This window comes from Cynocephalus volans, chromosome 11 (genome assembly GCF_027409185.1).
Source record: "Cynocephalus volans isolate mCynVol1 chromosome 11, mCynVol1.pri, whole genome shotgun sequence".
NCBI classification, from domain to species: Eukaryota; Metazoa; Chordata; class Mammalia; order Dermoptera; family Cynocephalidae; genus Cynocephalus; species Cynocephalus volans.
Genome location: NC_084470.1, coordinates 95,997,131 through 96,013,640, shown reverse-complemented (window position 1 = coordinate 96,013,640; position 16,510 = coordinate 95,997,131). Strand labels below are relative to the sequence as shown.

Here is a 16,510-nt window from a genome sequence, read left to right as displayed (position 1 = left end):
CAAGTTAAACGACTCAGACATAAAGGTTGTATGCTCTCCTTCCACATGCGTCTCCTTGCCTTCTTCCCACCTGGAGGAAGCCTGCTGGCTGCGGAGACCTTTTGAAGTCCTCTTGGCTCCTCCCTGTTTCCACCAGGTTTCTCCACAGCAGGTGTCCATTACTGAGGATGTCACAGAGAGGACATGCATGCCACCTTCTCCTGTCCTGCCCCCTGGACAGACATTGCTAATTGATCACAGCACCCTTCCCATTGACTTGTACCCAGCCTTGGATTCCTCATCAGGACCTAGTCTCTCAAGCCTCTGGTAGCTTAAAGGACAGAGAAAGCCCTCACGTGGGGGAGATGGTCGGGGCAGCCAGGATGCCCAGAAAAGACTAGGGGGTAGTGAGACTAGCAGAGGCTCATGGGACAACTCGACCCTGAAAATATAAATGAGAACCCTACCCCCTCCCTGTGTCAGGTGGGAGGCAGGCACCTCATGCAAGGTGATAGTCCTGGTAGGACCCCACCAAGTGAGAGCTTAGGGATGAGGATGGGGGGACTTGGAGGAAGGAGCTGAGTGGGAGCCGGGAAATGAGAGGCAGGGGAGGAGGCAATCCAAAACTACCTGTGGCTACTCCTAGGGACGAGGGCGGGAGGGGGGAGAAGCAAAGGCCGGAACCCACGAGGAGGAGGGTGTGCCACTAAGCCGCCAAGCTGTGGCAGGTGCGGGCACTTTCCCCAAGCACCACAGACCCTGGGGGGCCTGGGCGCTTTTGCCTGTTGTACACAGGAGAACACACAGCTCACCGAGGGGAGCCCCTCACATCAGGGCACCCAGCTCCTGAATGACAGGGCGAAGATTCGTCCAATCTTGGTACTGCCCTCCCCAGAAGTACCCTGGGAATAAACGATTCTACTCCCTGGTTTTCATGGGAAGAAACTGAGGGCCCAGAGAGGGGAAGTGACTTGTCCAAGGTCTCCAGCAAGTTGGAGGGGAGATGGGTAAAGGCACCCAGGGCACCCTCCTTCGGGGATGCCGTAGGGAGCCAGCCCCTCCAAACCCAGAGGCTGTCTGCAGTGCCAGCAATACAAGAGGCTCCTGCTTAGAGCCTGGGTTTCTGGACAGAGCATCTGCTGGCTGAGAACAGATGAACACATGGAAATACCTTCCAGAAACCTCTCTCAGATTTCACCTTGGAGGGCAGCTCTTGTCTCTGAAAGACCCTGTCAGCTTTTGAGAAAAACCCTGTCCTTGAAGAAATCTTGTTTGACCCCTGCTGGGGCTAAGAGCCAAGATGGGAAGACACACTCAAGGCGCTTCCTCTCCACCTGAGGCCCAAGCTTTCCACAGGTGAGGCCGGAAGAAGCACCTGCTCACTCTGATCTTCGAGGGGCCCCTCTTCCCGCTACTCTGTGTGGAAGACAAAGGCCAAAGACACGGGCTAAAAGCCGGCGCCCTGTCCTCACACTGCCTTCTTCAGCCTCAATTTCCTCACCTGCAACATGGGACAGTGACAACCACCTCACCAGCTGAGTTTAGTACTAAAGACAGAAGAACTCTGTGAGAACTGCAAAGGCTGCAGATGCTGTTACCGTCCGTATGTTTAGACTCCTCTGAGACAGAGGGGTCAAAAATAATCACAGTCATACTTAGCAATAGCCACGGCAATAGGCATTACTGACTGAGTAAATGCTGCATGCCAGTCGATGTACTAAGCAAGAACTTTCTTCGTTTTCCTTCCCTGATCCTCACAACCACAGAAGGAAGGTTCCACATCATTTTATATCATGCCCATTTTGACAGAGGACTGGGGCCCAGAGAGGTTAAGTGATGTGCCCAGGGTAACAAAGCAAGGTAGACACCAAATGACACTCATACCTAGGCCCATCGGACACCTCATCTTAGGTCCTAACCACATATCTCCTCTCTCTAGAGGGTGGGGTGTGTTTTTCAACACCTGGGTCTGGCTCGGTATTCATAGCCATTTTTTGTTTCCTGGGTTTTTCTCATCTTCCCCAAATGAGGAATGCTAGCAGACTGGGAGCTGCTTCTCTGGGGTAGATTGTTTTGAAATCCCAGCTTCCTGATGCCTGGAAGCCAGGAGCTCCCCAGGGAGGTGCCGGCACTCCCTCTTGATGCCTGAGAGTGTCACTGATGACAGGCCAGAGAGTAAAGTAGGGCAATCTCTTGGGGGTCAATGATTTGGCGATGCATGTCCAGCATCTTAAAAATGTGCACCCTGTTAGACTAGCAAGTCCAGTGTCTTGACCAGACCAACATGTAAAGACACTCACTCGAGATGTTCACTGAGTTCAGTTTTGCCAGATGAAAAAGTTGCACAACGATGTGAATATACTGACCACTACTGAGCTGTACACTTAAAAATGGTTAAGATGCTCAATTTTATGGCATGTGTATTTTACCACAATTAAAAATAAGAAAAAAAAAAAGGTGTTCACTGCAGAGTGGCTTACAAGAAAGGGAAACTACAACTGGCCAATTTCCCATCACTAGGGGATTAGTTAAGTAAATAATAGTTGATCAAATAAATCATGACTCAGAACAGGGGTCAGGGCTGGCCGGTTGCTCAGTGGTTAGAGCGTGGTGCTGCCAACATCAAGGTTCAGAGTCCCTGGGCCAAATCCAGCAGCTTGTTTTTGTAAATACCGTAAAGTTTACAGACGCACAGCTACGCCCATTCTTTCGCACAGTGTCTGTGGCTGCCTTAAGCTTCAATAGTGAGGTTAGGCACAGGGCTGTTGGACTAACACTCCCCTCCCCACTAGAGTTTATAACGAGGGGGGATCCCATGGGTAAGCTCATGACACGAGAGGGTCCCCCTGTTAAGAATCTCCTTTCTTCCTTAAATTACTGTGGGCACCCAGGAGGGTGGGTCTGATTTCCGGACTCCTCCCATTAGCTGAGGGGGTTGGGAGGTTGCTCTAAGGGGTCCCACCTTGAAGAATGAGATGGGAAGCTGTATGTGGGATGCTTGGCACTGATTTTGTTAGGTCTGATGAGCACTTCCAAACCCTGCTGTGAGGATCACTGTCCTTATGATCCTCCCGGGTGCTTTTACTGCTTCATTTTACAGGTGGGGAAGCCGAGGCTCAGAGAAGTCAGTGACTCCTCTCCAGGTCACATAGTTGGCCAGGGCTGGAGCCGGGATTTGAAATGGGGACTGCCTAGCCCCCCACCCCATGAACTCCCACTGCATGGGTGCCCTGTCAGCAATACTTTTTCTGGCTATTTCATTAATAGCTCATTCTCCACTGAACAACCAGCAAACATTCATAAGCCCACATTATCCCCTTTCTCAGATGGGAACCTAAAGGTCTGAGGCCCCTAGTGACAGCCCAGTGAGGAGGGATGCACACCCAGGCACACTCAGACTTCAGAGGTGACAGTGTTTGTTCTTCCTTGCTATTCCTCTAGACACCCCCTCACAATCCCACTGACTGCCTTGTCAGGGGCCGAGGAGCCCTTTCAGAAAGAGTAGGCCAAGAGGGCTGCTTTGAGGAGGTGTCAGACAGGCCTGAGAGCAAACCAGTCTCTCAGCTCAGCTGCCTCTCTTGTAGACTGGGCTCCCACGTGTGGGCAGATCAGCCAGTCTCAAAAGAATGGGGGCTGGCCTCTATCTGCTTATTGCCTATACAGCAACCAGCCTGGGAAGGGCCAGGGCCCCTGCAGAAGACTCTTTATCTGGAATCAGGGTTCACATTCCAGCTTCTCAGCAGATGGGCCTGTTTCCCAGCTGCCCTTGGCTACTCATTAACTAGCAGGAAGGTCTTGAGGAGGGGAAAGGGCTGGACCCTGAGTCTGCTCCCAGCCTGGGACTGGTATGTTGAGGGGGGGGCGGCGGACACATGTGCAGCGCTGGACTGTGTGGGCAAGAGGGTCAGATCGTCTGGCCTCAAGTCCTTCCTAGCTGTGTGACCCTGGAAGCAATCAGTTCACTTCTCAGAGCCTCAGTTTCCCCATCTGTACAATGGAGATAATATCAGTGCCTACCCCACAGGCCTACTGTGAAGAGTCTGTGCCTGGATCTGTAAAGTGCTGTGCACTGCCTGATACATAGCATGTGCTCCGTAAGCTTATCCATTACTTTTATAAAAAGAGTAAGGGCACCACCTCATAGGGTTAACTGAGGATGCAAAGAGCTAACACACGAAACCTCTCTGCACCACATCAAACAGGCTGTGTAAGAGTCCCACGCATGTTAACAATTACTATTACTGACATTTATAATGATTACGATGATGACTCTGGAAGTGGATATGGACAGGGTCACCTCCATGCCCATTCAGCAGCAGGTCAGGGTGATGCTCTGAACCACTGGGGACATGCTCGCCTGATGTCGTGGCATAAAGATCATGTTTTTGTGGGGCCAGGCTGCTTGTAACAGAGCACCCCGGGCTGGGGGGCTTGATGACAAGAACGGAATTGGATCCAGCCACTGGCAGCAGCAAGCCGAGGGCCTTCAGGCCCCAAAGTGGCTTTTCTGTTAGTCTGACTTCACAGGTGACCCCAAATCAACCAATCCCAACACTGGATCAGTGTGAGCTTAACCTCCCCACCTGCTAGAAATTTCTGCCCAGAAAGCCATTTTCAAATTCCAGAGCAGAGTCTACAAGTGGGTCATGAAATCAACTTAAAGGATGTCAAGGGACAAAATTACAACAAATTTAAAGATTTCAGTTGGCTTTACCGTGATTCTACAATCAGACAACACTTCATCCCGTAAAATGGATTAAGTATTCCAATGAGCTGAGCAAAAGAGGTTGACTTTATAACTATTTTGTGGTTTGCTGGTATGGGGATCTGAACCCTTGACTCTGGTATTATAACATCTTGCTCTCAGCAAATGAGCTAACCGGCCAGCCCAAGGTTGACTTTACAGACAGAAAAAGGCTGAAGAAAGAAGGAACAAAGAACAAAGAGGGGATTGGCTATTTCAAAGTCACTTTCCTTGTAAGGTGGGGACAGGGAGACAGAATCATGGAAGAATATTATTTAACATCAGGTTACTTTGGGAAATTCTTTTTGTGTAAGAATTAAAACAAAGGGAACTTTATTATTTCATGCTTATTAAAGATTTCAACTAGCCTGTTTGGGAAATTGGATGTTATATCTCTGTCTCCTGATTTCTCAGAAGATCTCAAGACAATTTAGTTTGGGTTTGTTGACGCTGAACTTAGCAGGGGTGACTTCACTTTGATTTTTAATCTGGTCTTTGGGGGCCTAGTGCAGGAATTTAGTCCAAAACAACGGCCTCCTACAATTTTATCTAACAGGGATCAGGGTGACAGTTTTATAAAAGAGAACAGAAGACAGCACAGCAGATGGCAGGCACGAGTACTACTTGTGGAACTTTGGTTTCAGAGTTTGAGTTTCGCGCATGTGCACGCATGTGAGAGTTTCACACACCGCACGCTGTCGTCAAATGCATTTCTTACTGAGTGCCACAGAGTGAAAGACTTTGGGGCTGGCTGGTTGGCTCAGGTGGTAAGAGCGCGGTGCTGATAACACCAAGGTCCAGGGTACGATCCCTGTGCTGGACAGCTGCTAAGAAAATTAAAAAATTAAAAAAAAAAGACTTTGAAAGCCCCTATAAATAAGCAATGTTTTAAATCAGGTGAAGAGGACATACATTGAACACATTTGGAAAACACTATTGTGATTCTGAACTGAAAAAAAAAAAGAAAAAAGTGCTGCTGTAAATACCAAGACAATCAGCAAAATCTGTAGATTAGATAGCAGGATTATGTCCGGGTTAAGTGTCCTGGGTGGATTAATCGTGCTGGGGTTATATAAGAGAACGGCCTTGCTCTCACAAAATACCTGGATGATTGCGACAAAGGGGCATCGTGCCTGCGACTTACTCCTCAATGATTCAGGAAAAAAAGAATATTACAGACCACAGAGAGAAAAAGCAGCAAATGGCAAATGTTAACGAGGAGAAAACCTAAGTGAGGAGTATAATGGAGTTCACTGTGTTATTCTTGCAACTTTCTGAAGGTTTTCGGGGTTTTTTTAATAAAAAGTTTGATAGATTAGAGACCACTGTGGGAGCAGCCCCACTTCCCGGAGCATCCTATCTACACCAGGAGCCAAGCTCACCCTTTCATGTGCGTCAGACTCCAATCCTCAGAACCAGCTCAGCAGGGCCCCCATCCCCATGCCAGACTCGCCCAAGATGCTCTATAGCAGAACCAGGATGGGGTCCAGGCTGGGGCTCCAAAACCAGTGCTCATCCTGTTTGCAGGGCCACTGCCTCCCTGGCACGGGTGGCCAAGCCGGGTCAGGGGACCCATGCGGACAAGGCCCTGGGACCTCCGGGGTCCTGTCTTCTCCACCTACAGGCTGGAGGAGACACTGACCTCCTGAGCCCCCCACCCTGGGGTCACCACAGCCCATCAGTGAGACACCGACCCCATGGGGAGGTCAAATGCCACTTACATTTTGCAGGCTCCTCAGAAGGGGCTGTGGTTCTGGTTGTGGACCTATTGCAAAGAGAGTAAACGAAGAAAGAGAAAGTGTGGTCAAGGTCTGACTGCACACGGGGCTGCAGGTCTTCTGCCCACCGCTGACCACCAAACACGCACACTGGGGAGGGGCCTCCCCACCCCCTGGTAGGCACTGGGACCAGGAAAACTGGGATGCTAAGGCTCACCCACAAACACACAAGCACGTATCCACACACAGAGCACAATCTCACAAAGACGCACACTCGCACACACACATGTGTGCTCACACAGAGACTCCCCGCTAGCCAGACACACACAGAAGCCTTGTTGTTGGTGGTGGTGGTCTGTTTTGTTTTTTTAAATAGAACACCTCTTGTCCTTAGGAACTCGATCTGAGAAATAGGTAAGTGGGTGCAGATCTCTTCTACCTCTTAAACCACCAGCAAATGGTTCCCTAAAATACAAAATATAGAAAACCAGAAAAGGCTTCTTCATCAACTGAGATTTTACATTTCAATGAACAGTTGCACTGAGATAAGCAGAGGGGGCAGCGGGTATCTCTGGGAGGGCAAGGGGAGGTGGGCAGAGGCCTCCAGGGCTGGCCATGTCTCCCTTCTCCTCCTGCAGCCCAGCCCTGGAAGCCTTTTCCCCAGCCTCTGCTACACGGAGTCAGTAAGCACTGGTCCCAGCAGGCTACAGAGCAACCTGTCCCCCAAAGTAGACAACCCTCATTGTTACATTAGGGATCCTACTGGGTCCAAGGAACTGGGGGTAGGAACAGTCAGTCAACAATTTATTGAGCACCTACTGTGTACCAGGTACGGTACTAGCCACAGGGAACACAGCAGTGAGCAAGAAAGCAGAGGTCCCTGCTCCCATGAAGCCTAGAACCATGAGGTAGAGGCCGACACGTGACAAAGATGCCACTGAGGCTTCCACTGAGGGTGGATCCACGGCTCTGAGAAGTCTGGGGTGGATTAGTAATGTCTGCCATGGGTGTGGATTAGTAATGTCTGTCACGTGCACGGGCGGTGGAAGTGGCAGCGTAAGCCTCGGCATCCTGGATTACTCCAAGGGAAGAGGGATAAAAGGAAAGGTGAAGCTGGCTGGCTTAAAGCACAATTACAAGCACAATGTCTGGGCGACACCTTAACAGTTAGTTACCTGAGGCCAGCCCAGCTCAGAGAGGAGGATAAGAACAGCACTTGGTCCCTGTGGGTCTAGCCTGCTGGCACCCATGTCCCTTCTGGGGACAGCCTGAATCTATTCCACCTGAAGACCAAGACATGCCTACTCTCAGCCCATGGGGTCTGGGTGGGCTGACTCCAATCCCACTTCTAGGTGGGCACAGGAGCCAGGCCTCATCAATCAGAGGGGGCTTTTGTGATGGACTCTAGGACAGGCACTTGACCAAGCCTGGACAAGAGATGGCAGCTGGGACTTTTGATAAAAATATTGGGAAGAAGTCTCTTTCTAGGTTGAGATGGCTACAATGGGGGGGGTACACTTGGAGCAGCTAGGGGTACCCCAAGGAGAATGGAGCAGGCACAGAGGGACTTGAAGTCCAAAATGGAGAGAAAGAAACTGAGTCCCAATGACATTGCTCAGCACCTGGATCCAGCCATGCCTGAAACATGCCCCTGGACTTTTCAGTTAAAGGAGTCAGTAAGTGTTCTTATTTATTTTTAAAGTTAGTTTGAATTGATTTCTGCCACTTGCAAGTACAAGAATCCAGACCTATACCCCACCGTGAACTTGCTGTGTAATTTTACACATCCCCTTATCTCTTTGACACTTAGCCCACGAGAAAAAGAGGAAGGATGCAGATAAAATGACATCTGAGGCCCCCTGCAGCCCTGCCACTCCAGCCATCCCCCATGCCTGCTGCACAGGTTAGGCCTGACTCTCCCCCATCCCCAACCCCCACCCCCCAGGCAGGCAGCCCGAGATGTCAAAATTAGTCCTTCTCAAAGCAACCATCAGAATTGCCTGGAGGGCTCTTTAAAACACAGATTGCAGGGTCCCATCCTGAGGGCCTAAGTCACAGGTCTGGGGTGGGGCCTGAGATTCTGCATCTGACCAGTTCCCAGGTGATGCCTGTCCTGCTGGTCCAGGGTACAAGTTAAGCACCCAGACTCTTCACCAGCTCTACTCTTGCCAGTTGCTGAGGACAGGTGTCCAGTGCAAAAATAAAGCCCCAGTCAAGCAAGAGACCACAGCCCTCTGTCCTCAAAGCAGACCCCCAAATAGGGGAAATGCCCATGTGGCTGCAAGGATGAGCCAGTCTTTAAACAGTTAAAGAACCAGGTCCCATCACTGCCCCTTCAGCCCTCCACCCTGGAATTTATCTGAATAGTGGGGGAAGCCGTAAGAGTGACAAGAGGTCTCCCTGGGCTCCAGCGAGCCCCACGCTGGCCTTCCAGTGCCCAGAGCATCTCCGACGGCTCCCCCACCAGGCAGGGCGCCAGTACCAAATCCCGCTGTGGGCCTTGTCCTGACACACTGCCTCAGGCCGCCCTGCCGTCAGCAGGGCCTGGCTGGCCCTGGGCACTCCCCTGATTTACATCCGAGTTGGCTGCCTTGAAAAGCCTCCTGTAGCTTTTTGGACACTGTTCAGTAGTAAAAGGCTTTCCCACTAGCATCCTTTCCAAGGTGGCGCTGGCAGAGGGCCTGGCTTGGCCAGCTCCCAACAGTGTGACCTTGAGAGAGTTACCTGCTCTCAGCTGGGCCTCGGTTTTTCAAACACAGAATGGGAGTAACGACATCTTCTGCGAGGACTAAGGAGATGATGCACGCAGAGCACAGGGCCTGGCGTGTCAGGCATAGCAGAAAGCCAATAGCAGCGTTATTCATCTCTCTGATGCACAGTGTGGTCCCCGGACCGCAATATCAGTGTGACCTGGGAGCTGCAGTTAGACATGCCAGATCTCAGGCCCCACCTTAGGCGCACTGCTTGGGAAGGGGCATTTCAACAAGATTCAGGCAAGGTCTACAAGATTCCAAGTCTGAGGAGCACTGGTATATGTTATTTTGTTGTTGTTAGTGTCATCCCCAAACTGAGTCAAGACGTATCCAACAACCCCCTGAACTGCTCCTGCACTCTGACACCCAGCCTCGGGTGACAGCAAGCAAAGGGCAGAGGTAATGACATGCTGAGGTGGGGGGTATTCTCCTGTGTCTCTCAGCCTCCAAAGTAGGAAGGGACACAAGCCACATCTGTCCTGCAGTGAGACTTGACAAGCAGCCATTGATTGCTTTTGGGGACTCAGTCATAGCCAAGTTAGCAAAATATACTGAAAACAACATTCCAGGTCAAGATTGGGGGTTTTCAAAAGCATCTGGCTGCCTCTGTTCCTCTCTACAGAAGCCTAAACCCTGTCACTTGCAAAAAAGGCAAATTTTCCTCTGGTTGGAACGCGCTGCCTGGAACTCAAAGCAGAAGGTGGACCAGGTGCTGTCCAGGAAGGTGCAACCCCACCCTGGTGAGGAGTGGGCCAAGGGGTGGGGCCACCTGCACTCCTCCTGCTCCCGCCTTGAACTGCCCCCACACCAAAAGCAAATCCACCAACTCCGCACCCCCTAACCGGAGACCTAGAACTCACCCCCCAGTCCCCCAGGGCTGTCAAAGTGAAGTTAAAGCTCACGAATCACTCTCCAGAGAAACCTACAACCAGCTACAAAAAGATCCTATGTTGAAACCATGCCGGCTCGAATTTATAAAACTCCATGACAACACAAAATGCATCTGTGGCTCAGAGCTGCCCCAGAAGGCCATTTTACAGTAACTGGTATAATTTGCAGGCCTGGGTCAGGATACTTTTAAAACAATGTTCCACTGGTGAGAAGTGGGAGATGGAAACAGACACCTCAGTACCTGCAGAAAGGGGCTGGCAGATTTGGAATTTTTTTTTTTTTTGCTAAGGTCTATTCTAATCTTTACTCTTCTACCAATGGTGGAAGAAAAACCCACATAGTTCCCCGAGGAAATGTTCTTTACTAATGTCTTGCTGCTACAGCTCTGCTCACAGCGCCTCTGTGGCTCCAGTCTCCAAATTGGGATGCCTCCTTTTTGAGCGAGGACAAGGACATCTTGAAAAACTGACAGAACAACTGCTCCCTCAATGGAGACTCCAGGAGCAGCTCCCAACGTGGTGATCTGCACTCCCGCAACAGAGAGGAGAGTCTTCCCCTCTTTATTCAGCAGGTATTTCCCTCGAACATGAAGTCCAACTGGGCCACCTTTGTAGGTTAAGAAACTGAGGACCAGAGGGTGAAAGGACTCACCTAGGTCACACAGCAAGCCAGAGGCCAGGGGCATCCAAAACCCAGAGCTGAGGAGCCTGACGTGGAGTCTTACTTTAAAAGAACCCCTGTTACAATTCATTAACTGTGTGTGTGTAATTTTTTGCTTAGCATCCATCACCCCTGCCAGACAGACAGCTCCACAAGGGCATCATTCATTCTGTCTTGTTACCAGCCGCATCCCTGGGGCCTAGGACAGGGCTGGAGCAAGTTGAATGATGACGGATGGATGGTGACAGGTGAATGGAATTTCCAAGCCCGGACCCACTCACAGGTTCAAACAATAGGTTCTTGTGTCAGGGTAGAGAGAATCAGGCGCTCTTGCATCCATGCATCCACGCATCTACTGGCCCCTGTGCAGGATGCCACAGCTTCTGTCCTCCCCTCTCTGTCCCCAGCCCAGTGCGTGGACACGAGGCAAGACCATACAAATGTGTGCTCAGGCCAGAGAAAAGGGCTACGGGGGTGGAATGCAGGGCGAGCTTAGATCTACTTTGGCTCACCTAAGCTCTTTCTGAGTGCTTACTACGTGCCAGGCACCACTAAGGGGCTCAAGGAACGCTTCATGAAGCAGGTAGCTTCAAGCTGGCCCTTGAACAGTCGGAGTAAAGAGCAGCGGGAGGAAGAGTCTTGTGGGCTGAGGGACCGGCAAGGGCAGGGCTATGAGAGCCTGAAGGAGTAGAAACCAGCCGGACCACAAGGAGAGGAGAGAAGCTGTGGTGGACGAGGGTAAACACCGGCTGAGAGCCAGATCTTGAAGGGCCTCCAGTGCCAGGCTTAGAGTTTGGACTTGTTTTCACAGAGCACTAGGGAGCCACTGAAGGCTTTTGAGCAGGAGAGTGGCATGCTGACAGCCGGCCCCTGGATAGGGCAGAGAGGTGCTCAGGAGGAATGGAGGCTGGCCAGTCTTGGGCTGTGGTGACATCCACCTGCAGAGGAGACACCAGGTGCCATCTGGTGATGAAGTAAATGTCCTTGAAATCATGATCCAAGTCTTCCATCAGGGCTGAGAAGCCACCCTCATCCTGACTGGCCGTGGGGCAAGAGGACAGAGCACCGCCCCCTTCCGGTACCCTTCACACAGTAAACATGACGCTGCTGAAATCCTCCGGCCAACCCACATCTCCACCCCCCACCAAGCACTGGCAGCCTTGGCTAAGGACTTTCTGCTGGAAAGGGGAGGGGGGACATGGCAGTGAGTCACTTGGCACTTTCACGGTGAGCAAAGAGCAGCCATGGAAAAGGAGGCTTCTCTCAGACTGTCCCAGCACAAGGAGAGACCACAGAGGTGTGGTCTGACTCCAGAGGGGAGGACTCAGCCCTCCGGCCTCCCAGCCTAGCCTGCTCAGACACCCCCGTGAGGGAGGAGACAGTCGCTGCCAGGCTGCCCCTTCTCCTCCCCCCAGCCCCACCTTCTATTCCACGCAGTGACCAGAGCTGCCCACCCCGTGCCAGGCTCCATGAGCTTTCCGGGAACCCATCCTAAATTCTGGTGGTGTCTCCTGAGCAGCCAAGCCCTAAGGAATCTTCCCATTAGCTGTGACAGAACCAGAATCTGAGAGTCCTGAACGCCATCATGAAAAGTTTGAGGCAGAGGCTTTAAAACTGTCCCTAGGGCCGAGCCCGTGGCGCACTTGGTAGGGTGCTGCACTGGGAGCGCGGCGACACTCCCGCCGCGGTTCGGATCCTATATAGGACTGACCGGTGCACTCACTGGCTGAGTGCCGGTCACGATAAAACGACAAAAAAAAAAAAAAAAAAAAACTGTCCCTAAATCCTCCTCCCCTGCAAAGGGGAGTTTTATGTAATCACCGAGGGTGGTGCAGCTGGGGGTAGGGGGAGACCCACATTTGTAACAATGTCTCTTTTGATGGCTTTGTCTTCCTCACTCTGATCTCAGTCTCCTCATCCATAAAATGGGTTGGCAGGGAAGGTTAACTGGATGACCCCACCATCCCAAAGTCCCACACAACACAGACAATGGACCCCTCTCCCTCAGACCTGCCTCTGTGACAGCGACTGGACCTTTTGTCTGCCTTTGGCATAACCGGCTGCAATTGTTCAGTAACCACTTTTTGATACGGACCTTCTCCCACCCTGCTCCCGCGAGACTGTGAGCGACTTGAGCTCAGGAGCGTTTTATTTATCACTGCCCTCCTGGTCCTGGCACATGCCCAGCACACAGCAGGTGCTCAATCAACATCTGCAGTGCTGCCAGTGGAACAAGGATGGGCTCGGGCGTCAGGGTGGACCTTTTCCTGGCTGCGTGAGCTGGGGCAAGTCACTTTCTAAGACGCGGTGGACTTGTCTCTGAGCACAGGGCTTCCATGCAGGAAGGGAGATCTGGAACCCTGGACTCTCGGTAAATGTCAGAATACTGAACGGACTCAGCCTGCTCCTCTGCCAACCTTTAGGGCAAGTTCAAAGCCACGGGTGGTGGGAGCGTTTCCTTCACTGAGCTGGCAGCACTCGTGGTGATTGGACAGCACAGATGAGGTCAGTGGTTCCCAAAGGCAGGCGAGCCCTTCAGAACGGCCCAGCAGATCCACAATGGTCTGTTGTTTGAATAGACCAAGTGTCAGAACCAAAAAAAGCAAGATGCTGTTTTTGTTAAAAACAAAACAAAACAACAGCTGGTTTGCTGAACAGATCCTAAATAATCCCTGGATCAAAGTGGGAACCAAAACTGAAATGAAAACTGATCCGGAAGGTAATAAAACTATGTCTATGTCCATATGGACACCTGGGGGATATAGTTAAAGCTCAGTGCGGAGAGAAATGTGTGACAGGAAAGACAGACAAACAGACAGTCAGTCAGTCAGATGGACTGTCGGTCATTCAGGTAGACAGACCGAGGATTACACTGTACATTTTTTTAATATCTGAAAGGATCACTTTTTAGGTTATACAGTTCTGTACTTCTTGAGGTGTATCATTTTCTTAATTAGAAGGGAATCTTTGGCAGTTTCTCATAAAGTTAACATATATCTCCCTTAATACCCAGCAGTTCTATTCCTAGAGAAATAAAAATATATGTCCACAGAAAGACCTGTACACGAACGCTCATAGAAGCTTTATTCATAAAAGCCCCACAATGGAAACAACGTACATGGCCGTCAACAGGAGAATGGGTAAACAGATGGCGCTCCGTCCACGCAATGGAACAGCACTCGGCAGTAAAGGCAGCTGACTACTGATACACCCAACAGCAAGGATGAGCTGGGAACGGCAGGGGGAGGAAGCCAGACACAAAGGAGTATATACTATTGAGTCCATTTCTATGAGGCTCTAGACTTGACAAAACTAATTTATGGTAACAGAAATCAGAAAGTGGTTGTCTGGGAGGTGGGGGACACGACAACTTTCTGGGGTGCTGGGAACGATCTATATATATCTTGATCTGGATGGTGGTTACACAGGTGTATAAATCTGTCAAAACTCATCGAACCGTGACAGAATCTTTGCATTTCACTGCATATAAATTATACCTTAAGTTTAAAATCCCAGGTTCCCAGGGATTCTGACTCAGTATGGCCAGGCAGGGCCTGGGAATCTGAATTTGTAAAAGAAAAACAAAGTACCCCAGGTAATTCTGATGTCTGATCACAGCGAGGGCAGCCAGCCTCTTTCCCCTGCTATACCCTCACCCCTTTTACTGTTTTGTTATTTTACTGTTTGTTATTTGTACATTGGTTTTTTTTTTTTTTTTTTTTTTTTTTGTACATTGGTTTTTACAAGAGAGAGTTGGCTGGCTAAACCTCAATGAACTTTAGAAACACAGAAGCAATCCTCACTCTCTCTGCCTTCCCCTCCATAAGCCTAACCCCCACCCTGAGCATCAGCCTCAGCTCAGGTTTCCAAATAAAGCCTCTGACCAGGTGAGGGGGAAGGGAAACCCCCACAGACCTGTCCATGACTGACATAACTCATTCCAAAGACACTAGGGCTGCACACTCCAGGGAGGTCAAAGCCAGCAATTTAATGACCCAGGTACCTGTTAAACAGCATGTCCAGGCTTTCACCCCACCTTTACAGAAAGAGCTCAGGCCAAGACTCACTGGCACAGAAAATGCTTTATGCCCTACCCAACAGCAGCTTGGCCACCCTTGGTCTCCTGGACCAAAGCCTAGGTCCTCACTCACCATCAGAGGTCTCCCGGGCTCCAGCTTGACTGGCCTCTCCCCCATTGCCCCCCAGACCTGCTCTGATGCTATTCTATACCTGCTACCCTCAAAATAAAGCCCAAGCCCACTTACCCAGCAATCGAGGCCCTCCACCATCTGGCTCCTGCCAACCCAGCCTGAGCTCGTGTTCCTCTCTCCAGCTGGGACCCTGGGGGACCTGTTCTACAAACACGCTGGGCTATTTCACGCAGCCATGCCTTTGCACCTGCTATGCCCCTGCCCAGTATGCCAGCCCATCCTGTTTGTCGACCCATAGGAGACAGCCACGCCATCACCTCCCCTAGGAAGCTGCAGTGCATCCTGCCTATGACTGCACACTAGTGCACACGCAGTCACTTCGTGAGTCTTCTTCACAGCACCCCAGGGATGGCAATGGTCACATCAGCTGCCACACGTTCTTATATGTCTAGACTATGAGCTCCTTGAAAGCCAACATTCTGCCCCAAATCCAGTGCCTGCCCAGAACTGACCTTTGTCATGGTTAATTATCCAACTTAAAAAAGAGCTCCCATCCTCACTTGCAGGCTGCCCTGGGCATTTTCAGGTCCACATCTCCTCCCCAGAACCCATAAATCCAAACACTCTGGCCAAGGCAAGCTGGCAAACACGAAAAAGTGAGATGTGGCCCCCAAGACTCTGACTCTTGGCTCATGGCCTTGTGCTGAAGAGGAGGATCAGCCTGCACCTGCCAGGGTGGCTCTGGGGTTCCAGGCCAGCCCTAATTCCCGCCCAGACCTCCAACCCACCCCCACTACAGCAGAACTGCATTCCAGGCAGTCCTTGTAATTTACTTCTCAGCCCTTTCCAATTTACAGAAATGTGTTCAATGACTCACTTGGGACCTTGAAAACAGTTTCAGAGAAGTACAGTCCCCAAAATCCTTTGACAGATTGACAGGCGGCCAAGTTGGGGTTAGAAAACTCGGTCTCCAGAGCCCAAATTGCTTCCTGGGGGGCTGACACCTGCCACAGGAATGGTAGCAGGGCTCCTCGAGAAAGCAGAGATGGGAGAATGAATAACGAGGGACAGAATTGAGGTGACAGTGGGTCCCAGGTGCCCACCCTCCATCCCTGAATACCAGGGCACCTTTGTCCTTCATTGTCCCCAGGCCCTGGTCCAATTTCAACTCCCCAGGACCCCAGGGACCAAAGCCCCATGGGGCCAAAACTCACAGCTGGTTAAGGGGAGGCCTTCTGAAGCCCAATCCTGCCACTGTCCAATCCAGGCAAAGTCCTCCAGGTGGCTCTCAGTTTGCCGGTCTCTAAAATGGGCACTACCCACTAGGACCTCCAGACGTTGCAAAGCAGATGCGATCCAATCATCACAGGATGAGGTGAGGGGAATGAGGGTGGGGAGGTTGACTACAGCTGCACCATGGGTCAGTACAAGGGTATCCCTGAAGGACAGAGGCTCAAGAGTGCGCCTTGCCCTTGCCACATACCACAGTGACCCAGGACCTCGTGACACCCTCTAATCAGTGGAGCTCTACAGCCGAGCCCGGCTTTGCAGCTTACCACAAGCTTATTCAGCCTCATCTCCCTCAATCCCCTCAAGGACGCAGTGAGGCCAGTG

The 16,510-nt window shown here is 51.1% G+C and overlaps 1 protein-coding gene across 1 annotated transcript in view; it reads right to left on the bottom strand.

Moving 5' to 3' along the window:
* Positions 1–16,510, bottom strand: part of SLC6A6 (solute carrier family 6 member 6) — a 74,529-nt gene that overhangs the window by 56,039 nt on the left and 1,980 nt on the right. Inside the window, exon 2 of the mRNA XM_063114022.1 lies at positions 6,445–6,488. The gene's annotated coding sequence lies outside the window, so the exon portion shown is untranslated. The remainder of the gene's footprint in view (positions 1–6,444; positions 6,489–16,510) is intronic.